A 13022-nucleotide genomic window follows, 5' to 3' on the forward strand; every position below is an offset into this window, starting at 1 on the left:
CATAGTTAAGTAGACACCACCACAATCTATATGAGAACATTCCCATTTCTTCTGAAAAAAAAATTCCATAACCCTCCCTTATATCCCTCTATTATTGACATTTAACTTTCTATAGTGCCTTTGTTCCAATTAATGAAAGAATATTACAGTGTTTCTGTTAACTCTAGTCCTTAGTTTGCATTAATTGTATTTTTTCCCATATACAACCCAATTATCAACACCTTGTAATAGTGACATACATTTGTTCTGGTTCATGTAAAAACTTTCTCACATTTGCACAATTAACCACTGTCATTGTCCACTCTAGATTTTGCTGTTATACAGTCCCAGTTTTTATTGTCTAGGTTTCCTTCTGGTGACATACACAACCCTAGCCTTCCTTTTTCAACCATACTCACACAATTGTTGTGCAGAATTTTTAATTATGTTGATTGTAAATGTTTCGAAAGGATAGGGGTGATGGTAGCACATTATCGTAGTATAGTTAACAGTGCTGAATTATGTGTGTGAATGCGGTTGAAAAGGGAAGTTGAGGGTCTTGTATGTCGCTAGAAGGAAAGCTAGAGGATAAATTATGGGACTGTATAACACAGTGAACCCTGTTGTGGACAATAAGTGTGGTTAATAGTACAAATCTAAGAATGTTCTTTCATGAACTAGAATAGATGTATGTCACTATTACAAGGCGTCAATAGGGTGGTATATGGGGAAAAATACACCTACTGCTAATTATGTTCTGTAGTTAACAGTAATATTTTAATATTCTTTCATCATTTGTAACAAAGGTACCACATCAATGCTAAGTGTCAATATTAGGGGGGTACAAGGGGTATGGGTTTTTCTTTTTGGCTTAATGAGAATGTTCTAAAATTGTGGTGACGAAAGCACAACTCTGCTGTAATACTGAGAGCCATTAATTGTACACTTGGATAGATTGTATGGTGTGTGAATACATCTTAATAAAACTGCTGAAAAATATAAACATGCAAAAAAAAAAGAAACTACCACTTGTTAAGTTTTGGTGCAGTATTGAAGAATAGCTACAGTTATTGGAAAAGGTTATTAAAATATTCTTCCCCTTTCCAGTTATGTATGCAGAAAGAGTAAATGTAGAATCCAATTGTCTTCTCTTAAGAGGTTTGCAAAAATATAAAAAGCTGCCGCTTCTCGCTACTTTTGTTTTGTTTTGGAATATATTTTCTTTCATTAAAAATATGCTATTAATGTTAATGTAATGTGTTGTTATTATTCTTTAAATAAATAAATATTTTCTAAATTAAAAAAATAATTGAACTAGATCTGCCTGTATCAACAGGGACAAATCTCCAAAGGTTAGTGTTAAGGGGGAAAATGCCATTTATAAAAGTATAAAAATATGCAAAAATACTGTATATTGCTTATAGATGCATAATATGTAGTTAAAAGTTTGTTCTAAATGCCTGAGAATGACTAATACCAAATTCAATATAGTGACTATTTTATTGATAAATGTTCTCTCTCTTAATCTGGGAGGTGGTAATTCAAGTGTATGGTATCTCTTTTTCTTTGTATTTCTTGGTGTGCTCAAAATATTTTGAAATAAAAAATGCAAAAATATGATATATAATATAATAATGGATATATAGTGAAAAGTAAGTCTGTTATTCATCCCATGTTTTTAATGTGTCTTTGGATTCGATTTGCAAGTATTTTGTTGAGGATTTTTGCATCTATATTCATTAGGGAGATTGGCCGGTAGTTTTCCTTTTTTGTAGCATCTTTGCCTGGTTTTGATATTAGATTGATGTTAGCTTCATAAAATGAGTTAGGTAGTGTTCCATTTTCCTCAACGTTTTGAAAGAGTTTGAGTAAGATTGGTGTCAGTTCTGTCTGGAAAGTTTGGTAGAATTCCCCTGTGAAGCCATCTGGCCCTGGGCATTTATTTGTGAGAAGATTTTTGATGACTAATTGGATCTCTTTGCTTGTGATGGGTTTATTGAGGTCTTCTATTTCTTCTCTGGTCAGTCTAGGTTGTTCATATGTTTCCAGGAAATTGTCCATTTCCTCTACATTATCCAGTTTGTTGCCATACAGTTGTTCATAGTATCCTCTTATAATTTTTTTAATTTCTTCAGGATCTGCAATTATGTCACCTTTTTCATTCATTATTTTGTTTATATGGGTCTTCTCTCTTTTTGATTTTGTCAGTCTAGCTAGGGGCTTGTCAATCTTGTTGATCTTCTCAAAGAACCAACTTTTGGTGATATTTATCCTCTCTTGTTTTTTTGTTCTCTATGTCATTTATTTCTGCTTTAATCCTTGTTATTTCTTTTCTTCTACTTGGTTTAGGATTGGTTTGCTGTTCATTTTCTAGCTTCTTCAGTTGATCCATTAGTTCTTTGATTTTGGCTCTTTTTTCCTTTTTAATATATGCGTTTAGTGCTATAAATTTCCCCCTTAGCACTGCTTTTGCTGCATCCCATAGGTTTTGGTGTGTTGTGTTCTCATTTTCATTCGTCTCTATATATTTAGCAATTTCTCTTGCTATTTCTTCTTCAACCCACTGATTGTTTAGGAGTGTGTTGTTTAACCTCCAGGTATTTGTGAATTTTCTAAGTCTCTGATGGTTATTGACTTCTAATTGTATTCCATTGTGGTCAGAGAATGTGCTTTGAATAATTTCAATCTTTTTAAATTTATTGAGGCTTGTTTTATGTTCCAGCATATGATCTATTCTGGAGAAAGTTCCATGAGCACTAGAAAAGTATGTGTATCCTGGTGATTTGGGATGTAATGTCCTGTATATGTCTGTTAAATCTAATTCATTTATCAGATTGTTTAGGTTTTCAATTTCCTTATTGGTCTTCTGTCTGGTTGATCTATCTATAGGAGAGAGTGATGTGTTGAAGTCTCCCACAATTATTGTGGAAACATCAATTGCTTCCTTTAGTTTTGCCAGTGTTTCTCTCATGTGTTTTGTGGCACCTTGATTGGGTGCATAGACATTTACGATTGTTATTTCTTCTTGTTGAATTGCCCCTTTTATTAGTACGTAGTGGCCTTCTTTGTCTCTCAAAACATCCCTGCATTTAAAGTCTATTTTATCTGAGATTAATATTGCTACACGTGCTTTCTTTTGGCTGTAGCTTGCATGAAATATTTTTTTCCATCCTTTCACTTTCAATTTCTTTGTTTCCCTGTGTCTAAGATGAGTCTCTTGTATGCAACATATTGATGGTTCATTTTTTTTGATCCATTCTGCGAATCTATATCTTTTAATTGGGGAGTTTAATCCATTTACATTCAACGTTATAACCGTGAAGCCATTTCTTGAATCAGCCATCTTATCCTTTGGTTTATGTTTGTCATATTTTTCCCCTCTCTCTATTAATATCCTTTATTGTACCCATACCGAATCTCTTTAGTACTGAACCTTTCTCCAAGTCTCTCTGTCCTTTCTTTGTTTCTCTGTTTGTAGGGCTCCCTTTAGTATCTCCAGTAGGGAGGTCTCTTGTTAGCAAATTCTCTCAGCATTTGTTTGTCTGTGAAAAATTTAAGCTCTCCCTCAAATTTGAAGGAGAGCTTTGCTGAATAAAGTATTCTTGGTTGGAAATTTTTCTCACTCAGAATTTTAAATATATCGTGCCACTGCCTTCTCGCCTCCATGGTGGCTGCTGAGTAGTCACTACTTAGTCTTATGCTGTTTCCTTTGTATGTGGTGAATTGCTTTTCTCTTGCTGCTTTCAGAACTTGCTCCTTCTCTTCCGTGTTTGACAGTGTGATCAGAATATGTCTCGGAGTGGGTTTATTTGGATTTATTCTATTTGGAGTTCACTGAGCATTTATGATTTGTGTATTTATGTTGTTTAGAAGATTTGGGAAGTTTTCCCCAATAATTTCTTTGAATACTCTTCCTAGACCTTACCCTTTTCTTCCCCTTCTGGAACACCAATGAGTCTTATATTCAGACGTTTTATATTATCTATCATATCCCTGAGGTCTGTTTCGATTTTTTCAATTTTTTTCCACATTCTTTCTTTAATGCTTTCATTTTCCATTCTGTCATCTTCCAGGTCACTGATTCGTTGTTCAGCTTCCTCTAGTCTTGTACTATGAGTGTCCAGAATCTTTTTAATTTGGTCAGCAGTTTCTTTAATTTCCATAAGATCATCTATTTTTTTATTTAGTCTTGCAATGTCTTCTTTATGCTCTTCTAGGGTCTTCTTGATATCCTTTGTATCCCGTACTATGGTCTCATTGTTCATCTTTAATTCTTTGAGTAGCTGCTCTAGGTGCTGTGTCTCTTCTGATCTTTTGATTTGGGTGCTTGGACTTGGGTTGTCCATATCGTCTGGTTTTTTCATATGGTTTATAATTTTCTGTTGTTTTTGGCCTCTTGGCATTTGCTGAACTTGATAGGGTTCTTTTAGGATTTGTAGACCAATTGAAGTCCTTATCTCTAATTTATCAGATCTACAGCTTCGTGGAGTACACTTTCTCTAACTAACCCGCAGGTGGCGTCCACAAGCCACCTGTTCTCCACAAGCCAGTTCTCCCCTCCTTTGCCTTTGTGGTGAGTGGGGGAGTGAGTCTTGTGGGGCCCAATTGGTGTACGAAGCTTGCGTGTGTAGTTGGTGTTGCCTGCCCTGTATATGGGGCGTGTTTCTGGGCAGTCAGGGAGGGGGGGGTGGCTCTAACAATCATATCTCCCTGGTGATCCTGGAGTTTTAAAGCTGCTGCAATAGTCTAATCCTTCAGTTCAGTCCTGCCAGTTTGTCTCTGCCACTGACCCACAAGTCCTTGGTATTGGCGTATGGCTCCTGAGACTTGCGAGTGGGCCCCTCTTCCAGGCCGTGCACCCCCTGGTCCTCTCTTGAGGGATGACTGTGCTATGTCACATGTGAGTGCCGTCCCCCCAGGGCAGTTCTGGGCTGCTGGGCTGTGTAGGGAGGCTCCCAGTCTCCTGAAAGGATGGCTGAATGGGGCTTTGTTAATTCACACTGCTCCACCTTCCCAACTCTGGGACAATCAGCTGAGGTTGCAGGGAAGGCTGATGTCCCCGCCCAGTTTTGTGGTGTGTGCCTGTTATTTGAAGCACTTCCATCACACTGGGTTGTGTGGGGCAGCTCTGGGCTATGGGGCTGGCGATGGGCAGGAGTGTTTCCTGTCCACCAGGATGATGGCTGTGAGCAGACACCCCCCTTTTCTTGGGAAGTTGTGGTGTTTAGTGAATTTTCTCAGCCACTGGATTATTGCCTTTTGTCTCAGAGCTCTCTTAGTTCTGTTCTTGTCTTGACCTGCCCAAATTGCAAGTCTTTGAAGCTTTCTGTATTGGGCTTCTTAGAGTAATTGTTTTAGAAAAAGAAAAAAGGATTTAAAAAAAAAAAAAAAAAAGGGTCCTCCTCAGAGATTTAATGGGTTATTGAAATGGTAAGAGGCAAAGCAATTAGGGCCATTAAGGAAAGGTCCACAGGGCAGAGAGATCAGCTTTTCTTTGGGATTTGCATATGAGCCTCAGAGCCTGAGCTCTGCCCTTCCCCTTTCTATGTTCACCAGAACTCCAAAAATCCTCTGCTTTTATTTTGGAGTTTTTCGTGTTGTTTTTTCCTATGCCTGTCTCCTCTCTGCTGGGCTGGCTGCTCTCAGATTCTCTGGTGTCTGGTCTCAGTCTATCTATGGTTGGAGTTTGGATCAGTAGAATGAGTTTCCGATAAGGGCTGCCACTGCAGTTCTCCCTTCTCCTTCCCGGAGCTGACAGCCCCTCCTCCCACGGGACTGAGCCTGGCAGGGAGGGGTGCGGGTCCCGTGGCCACAAAAACTTACAGATTTCGCTGATCTCAGCAGTTCGACATTTTCATGAGTGTTGTATGAAGTATGCCCAAAGTCAGATTGCTCTGTGGTGTCCAGTCCATGCAGTTCCTGGCTTTCTACCTACTTTCCTGGAGGAGTAACTAAAACATACAGCTCACTAGTCTGCCATCTTGCCCCCGGATTATCTCATCCCATGTTTTTAGTCTTTTATCTCCAGAGTTAACTATACTCAGTATTGTAAATGATCTGCAGTGCACATTCTTGAACATATATCTTTTACACGTGATATATCTTTAAGATAAGTGATACCCTTGCTAATTCTTTTCCTTTCAAGCATTTTGATCTTGGCTAATCTGATATGTAAGTGTGTTTTTCAAGTTTTTGTATCTTGAAATATGAGTGAAATTGAAAATATCCTAATATGTGTATGCCATCTGAATTTATTTTCCTATGAACTGTTCATGTCCTTGGGATTGTTAGGCTTTTTTACTGAATAGCCTGTTTTTCACATATTAAAGAGTTAATAAGGCATAGTGGGTAAAGCACAGACCCTGGAGTCAGATGTTTAAATCATAGCTCTTTCACTTACAGTGGTGTGGCCTTTAGTAGGTTTCTTAAAATCTCTTCGCCTCAGTTTCCTTATTTGTGTAATGTGGATAGTAATAACACTTACTGTATAGGGACATTAAGAAGATTAAATGAGTTAAATACATATAAAATGGTAGAACCAGGCCTGGCACATTGTGCTATGCAACTGCCAGCCATGGCAGTGATGGTGGTGGCCGTGATTAACGTGGAAATCAGCCTTTTATTGTGAGTGTGGCAATATTTTTTTCCAAGTTTATCTTTTGGCTTTGTTTTAAGAAATTTAAGCTGAGTTTTAAGGATGAATTGTTTTTAGCCTGGTACAAGTGGAGTTGTGGAGAGTAAGAATGGAAAGTGAGGGCATTTCAGGCAGAGGCATGAAGGCAAAAATAGAATGATTTGGCTTAGGAGCCATAAGCTATTGATGGAATGTAAAGTATGAGGCGGGGAATTAAGTGAGATGATGCTGGAGAGGGAGGCAGAGGCCAGCCAGGTCATGTAGATGACTTCTTATGTCACATTGAATATAAATGGTACAGAACTAATTCTTGGGGTTATGGAAAATTATCTTAAAGAAATTATTTTGGTTCCCAGTTAACCTTTTAAAGCAGATATTAATTTAACCATGTATTTGTATAGTGCTAAATAATTTACTAAACATTTAACAGTTTATAAGCTTTTGAATTCATGATTAATTTGTTCTAGCCTGTGGTTCTGAGGTATGGTATATTATTGCCCAAATTATCAATGAGGAAAGTCAAGTCAAAGAGATTTTCTATTTTCCCAAGGACAAATAACTATTAAGTGGGAATATGCAAATTAGGATATATCTTGGGACCCTAAGTCCAAAGGTATTTTTCTTTCTGCTGCGTTGATAAGAAATTGAACCTATAGGGCTAAAAACTCAAGCATAGCTAGGTACCAAGTGATGATAGCCTTTGGCTTTGAGAGTTGTTAGGGTGGCATCTTCCCAATACAGTTGAGTAAGGGTCTTTGTCTAATTTCACATTGAATGTGGATACTTTGACAGTAGTACTTCATTCCTGTGGGGTGTGGTTCAAAAAGCAAAATGCCTGTCTTGTGATTTGTTTTGTTTGTTTGCTTTTATTAATAACCAGTCATCCTGCTCCAGAGAAAATCCTTATTTGGGAAGGACCTCCGGGGGAGTGGCAGTTCACATTTTGCTGGATGCAACACTCAGCTTAGGTCCTGGCCACAGGTGTGTGTCACTCGTAAGGCATCCTATTCTTAGAAAGTTTCTTTTCCTGTTAAACATGGTTAGTAGTCAGAGGATAGGCATCAAGAAAGTACTTCAACTATTGGATTCCTTTACAGATGCCAAGATATTCAGCATTTCAATGATATCTAAAGCAATTTCTAGCATTTCTTTTTTGAGATGAAGGAAGGGTGAGTGGTTGTCTCTGTGCTCCTGAAACACTTGAAAATCCCTATTAAAAACTGGCAGAAACTTGAAAGGTGAAATCACTGCCCTCCCCACTACGTGGGATCAGACACTCAGGGGAGTGAATCTCCCTGGCAACATGGAATATGACTCCCGGGGAGGAATGTAGACCTGGCATCGTGGGATGGAGAACATCTTCTTGACCAAAAGGGGGATGTGAAAGGAAATGAAATAAGCTTCAGTGGCAGAGAAATTCCAGAAGGAGCTGAGAGGTCACTCTGGTGGGCACTCTTATGCACAATTTAGACAACCCTTTTTAGGTTCTAATGAATTGGGGTAGCTGGTGGTGGATACCTGAAACTATCAAACTACAACCCAGAACCCATGAATCTCGAAGACAATTGTATAAAAATGTAGCTTATGAGGGGTGACAATGGGATTGGGAAAGCCATAAGGACCACACTCCACTTTGTCTAGTTTATGGATGGATGAGTAGAAAAATAGGGGAAGGAAACAAACACACAAACAGACAAAGGTACCCAGTGTTCTTTTTTACTTCAATTGCTCTTTTTCACTTTAATTATGATTCTTGTTATTTTTGTGTGTGTGCTAATGAAGGTGTCAGGGATTGATTTAGGTGATGAATGTACAACTATGTAATGGTACTGTTAACAATCGAATGTATGATTTGTTTTGTATGACTGCGTGATATGTGAATGTATCTGAATAAAATGAAGATTAAAAAAAAAAAAAACAAAAAAAAACTGGCAGAGGGATTAGTGGGCTTCTGACTAACTCCTCTGGACCGAGAAGGGTGGTGTTGCCTTTTCTGGCTCTGATTTGACACCTTGTTGCTCTGCTTTTGTGGTAGTATTGGAGACATTTCAACCACAAGTTCATCTTTTGGGATGGAGGAAGCTCACATATGAGCCCCTAGGAAGGCAGAGAGAAGTAAAGAGACAATTAAGAAAAAAATAAAGTTTCATGTCAGCAGACAGAAGTGTTTTGTTTTAATGCTTATTCTTTCTTCATTAAAAAATCTGAGAAACTGAAAGGTTAATAGTAACAATGGTCTTACTATAGTAATTTTGAATGTATACATGTTCTTCATTCAGTTTTAAGGGACATTGTGAGAGGCTTTGATTTAAAAGAAATTTTAGTTTTTCAAGTCTTTTTCTGGTCATTTTCTCATATAGTTCAGGTAGATTGATACACCACATTTTACAAGGTTTCAAATAAATTATTTTGATATTATAGCTTACTCTTATGTAAATTTAAAATCCTAATAGCATTTTTACTCATAATATTAAACTTTATTGAGTTTTTCAGAATTTAGAGAGATCTACTGAGTGAAATGAAAGTGAAATAAAGATATTGTTCCCAAATCATTAACTTCAAAAGTTAACTAGTCTTTTGCCTTCATTTCTTAGGTAGAAAATTGAGCTCTAAAGAGATTTTAGTCCATGTCGTGCGTGTGTACGTATGTGTGTCAGGAGGTCCCCAGGACCCTTCAGGTGCATTAGAAGGTCCCATGGGACCCAGCATAAAGCTGTACTCACAGCTATGATTTATTACAGTAGAAGGATATAGAGCAAAATCGGCAATGGAAAAGGGTGCATGGGGCGAAGTTTGGGGGAAAGCAGGTGCAAGCTTCCAGAGTCGTCTTCCAGTGGAGTCACACAGAACAGTGCTTAATTCCTTCAGCATCTAGTTGGGGAGACATGTGTGAAATGTTGCCGACCAGGGAAGTTCCTTAGCGACTCATGCCCAGGGTTTTTTAGTGGGAGCTGATCACTCAGGCAGCCCTGGTACCAAAATGCCAGACTCCCAGAAGGAAAGCAGGTGTTCATCATAAACCACATTGTTTCTACAAACAATTTAGGCACAGGGAGCCACTGCATCATTTAGGGAAGTGGGACTTCCCAGATGGCTAGCCAAGGGCCAACCTTGTAAGCAGGCCTTTTACAGGATAGGCAGTTAGCCTGCAATGTTAACTCTTTGCTCTCTCTGTCTCCCCATCCCTCCTCCCCAACATTTAGCATATAGTGTGCTCTTATTAAGTGTCTTTATTAACAGAATCTTACACAGTATCAGAATCTAACACAGTACAGTGTTTTCCAAGCCCTTAGACTCAAAAGAAAAAACAATGGGAATTTTATTTTATTTTATTTTGTCTTTTTGGTGGGTGCTACTAAAATAGAAAATAGGATTAAATGTTTAAGTTAGTTTCATTGGACAAAGTCACCTTTTATGCTTAAATGTTTTAGTATTCAAAAAGTACCTAAAGCTATCTATGTAATTGTTGAGCTTTTGGCCATGATGCCATTTAATGTAGCACAGTCCTGTTGGGGAAAAAGTGGTCTTGACTGGACAGCATTTTGTATTCTTAAAACATTTAACATCATTAATCATAATCCAAGGTTAAGTTACTATATCTAGATCAGTACTAATTTTGGTGAATATGAATTGGTACTCCCTCCTCCCCCAAAGTGACTGTTTACTCTCAAGTAAGTCAGAGGCAAAGTAAGATTTCAGTCAGTATGCTGTGCTCCTGCTTGGTCTTATATATGAACTTTGAGATTTTTAAATAAGTATCCCAAAGTGATTTTAACTTTTCATATAATGTTATGTATCAAAGCAGTTGGGCCATTGTCTCCATTTTTTAAAAAAATAAATTGTACTTCAAATAAATCAAACTAATCTGTGATTTAAAGAGTGTGTCCCACCAACACCAGAGACAATTTAATAGTTAATAGATACTGCTGCATGCCACTCTACTGGCTGAAATGGTTTACCAGGTATTTTCAGTTCCATTATACTCATTTCAGCCTCTTAATAGCTTGTTATGATAGGTATTATTCTGATTTTATGGAAGAGGAAATTGAGATGGACTTATTCAAGGCTCTGAAGCTTCTAAATTGGGAGATCAGACTTTTAATTTTATATATTCTTTACAGTATATAATAAGGACAGATGTTAAGCTACTGGAATATTTTGTACTAAATTAAATGTTAGCAAGAACCATTTTAGAGAAAGCAAATTCTCCAACAGTAAGTAAAAATTACTCATTTCTACCAGGCTATCACTAAAATATTTTTAATATCCTGTGTTGTATAAGTAGATTGTTTATAAGCCTGAATAAATTATGCTGCCCCCAAATGAAAATAAAGATTTGAAATTTCCAAAGTAGATATGTAAGAATCTTATGCTTTTTACCAGATAAACTATGATAGAATTTGTTATTTTATCTTGGCCTAAGGAAAGTCTTTCCAAGTATGATAGAAAATGCAGAAGCCATAAAAGAAAAGTTTGATTAGTATATCTACACAGAAATAACCACCAGAAGCAAAGTCAAGAGAAATGATAAACTGGGAAAAGTATTGCTATTCATGTGACTTAGGGCTAATTTTCCTAATATATATAGAGATTTAACAAATCAAGAAGAAAAAGTTAACTTAGTATAAGAAGGAATAAAGGAAATGTAATACATTTCACATCAGGGGAAAGGCAAATTACTATTAGACATGAAAATACTCAATTTCATTCATAAAGGAAATGTATTAGAAAGTTTCACCTATTAGATTGGCCAAGCTCAAAAATTTTGCAGCACTCATTGTGTTGGTAAAGGTGTGAGGTGAGGCTGGTGGTACTCTAAATTTATATAGGCTTCATGGAGGGTGATTTGATATTGTTTGTAAATATTGCAAAAGCACATATTCTTTGACCCAATGATTCTCCTGCTAGCAGTTTTTCCTATGGATTTATTTGTAGAAATGCAAAATAATATATATTCAGTCTTTCATTACAGTATGGTTTTAATAGTCTCTGGAAATTAAAACTCACCCTGATAGTTGTATTTAGGTCCTCCTTTTTATTCTGAATATTATTCTGTTGTTTTTTTTCTTAACTAGTTTTAGTAGAGGTTGGTTTATTAGTCATTTCAAAGTACCGTGTAAAAAATGGAATCAACCAGGGTTGTTAGTGTAGTCAGCAGAAACTGACTCTGGCTAATTTAAGCAGAAAAGGAATTTATTGAGAAAGAATATTTGGTAACCCAGAATCATCAAGTAGCTAGAAAACTAGTGTTAGAAAATGGCAGCCAGGATCAAAGAGCAAAATCTATATGATGTGAATTCTTAGAAATTTTTTGAAACTTCTTTGACTTAGTATATCATCATTATTTTAATTGTTCCTTTTTTGCTTTAAGGGATATGTATTCTGTTCCTTGGGTGCAAACATAAATATAAATATTTATATGATCAAGCTTGTTAATTTTATTGTTTAATTTTTCTGTGTCCTTATTATATTTTGGTCTGCCTGATCTATTAGTTTTTAATTGTGGTGTATTAAAATTTCTCACTATAATTGTGGGTTTATCCATTTCACCTTATAATCTTACCAGTTTTTGCTGTGTTGTAGGTTCATGCAAGTTGATGATTGTTATATCTTCTTGATGGTCTGCCTTTTTAATCATTATGTAGTTTCCGCCTTTATTCCTATTAATGCTTTTCCCCTGGTTTTGCCATGTACTAGGTCTCTGGCCTTGGGCAAGTAATTTAACCTCTCAGTTTCCTTATGGTAAAATGGGTATACTACTTATAAAGTTTCTGTAAAAATTCATTAGAAAATGTATATGAAGTTTCTTATACATAACAGGTTCTCAATAAATGGATTAAAGCATTTTTTTTTTTTGCCTTAAGGATTTTGCTTTTCCTCCTCTTTTAAGGCATTTAATTTTAAATATTATTTGCCTGTAATTTGAATGTGCTTAAGGGATATGACTAAAATAGTCATAAGGCCTTTTTTTTTAAGTGAGTGATGGTGATGGAATGGTTGCCTCCCCAACCCATCGTCTCACAACTCTCAGGTACTTGGTAGAGTTCAAGTTATTGTTTTCTGCTGTAGGTCCAATGTTTCTATCTATGTGTCTTCCTCTGGTGTACTAAATAAGAGTCTTTCTTTTTAAAATAGTTGAGACAATTGAAAATCGGGACAAAAGGCAGCTCTCTGAGGAGCCTACATCTTCTCTAGAACAAATATATACCAAAATCAATGAAATGTAGATTTATTAGTGGAAAGTCTTAAAATAAATATTATATTTAGACTACATAGAGGAGGTTATGTAGAAGTGTCGTGTACATTTAAGGAGGCAGAAGTATGTACCCCCCCTTCCCTTTTTAATAGCATTTATGACTTATCTTTTACTGTTAGTCCTTAACTTTGATTTTTATCTCCTGCTTATATG

The 13022-nt window shown here is 36.6% G+C and overlaps 1 protein-coding gene across 1 annotated transcript in view; it reads left to right on the forward strand.

Annotated features, from left to right (window-relative positions):
- RNF169 (ring finger protein 169) overlaps positions 1-13022 on the forward strand; it is a 139075-nt gene that overhangs the window by 37436 nt on the left and 88617 nt on the right. The window lies entirely within an intron of this gene.

This window comes from Choloepus didactylus, chromosome 6, assembly GCF_015220235.1.
Source record: "Choloepus didactylus isolate mChoDid1 chromosome 6, mChoDid1.pri, whole genome shotgun sequence".
NCBI lineage: Eukaryota > Metazoa > Chordata > Mammalia > Pilosa > Megalonychidae > Choloepus > Choloepus didactylus.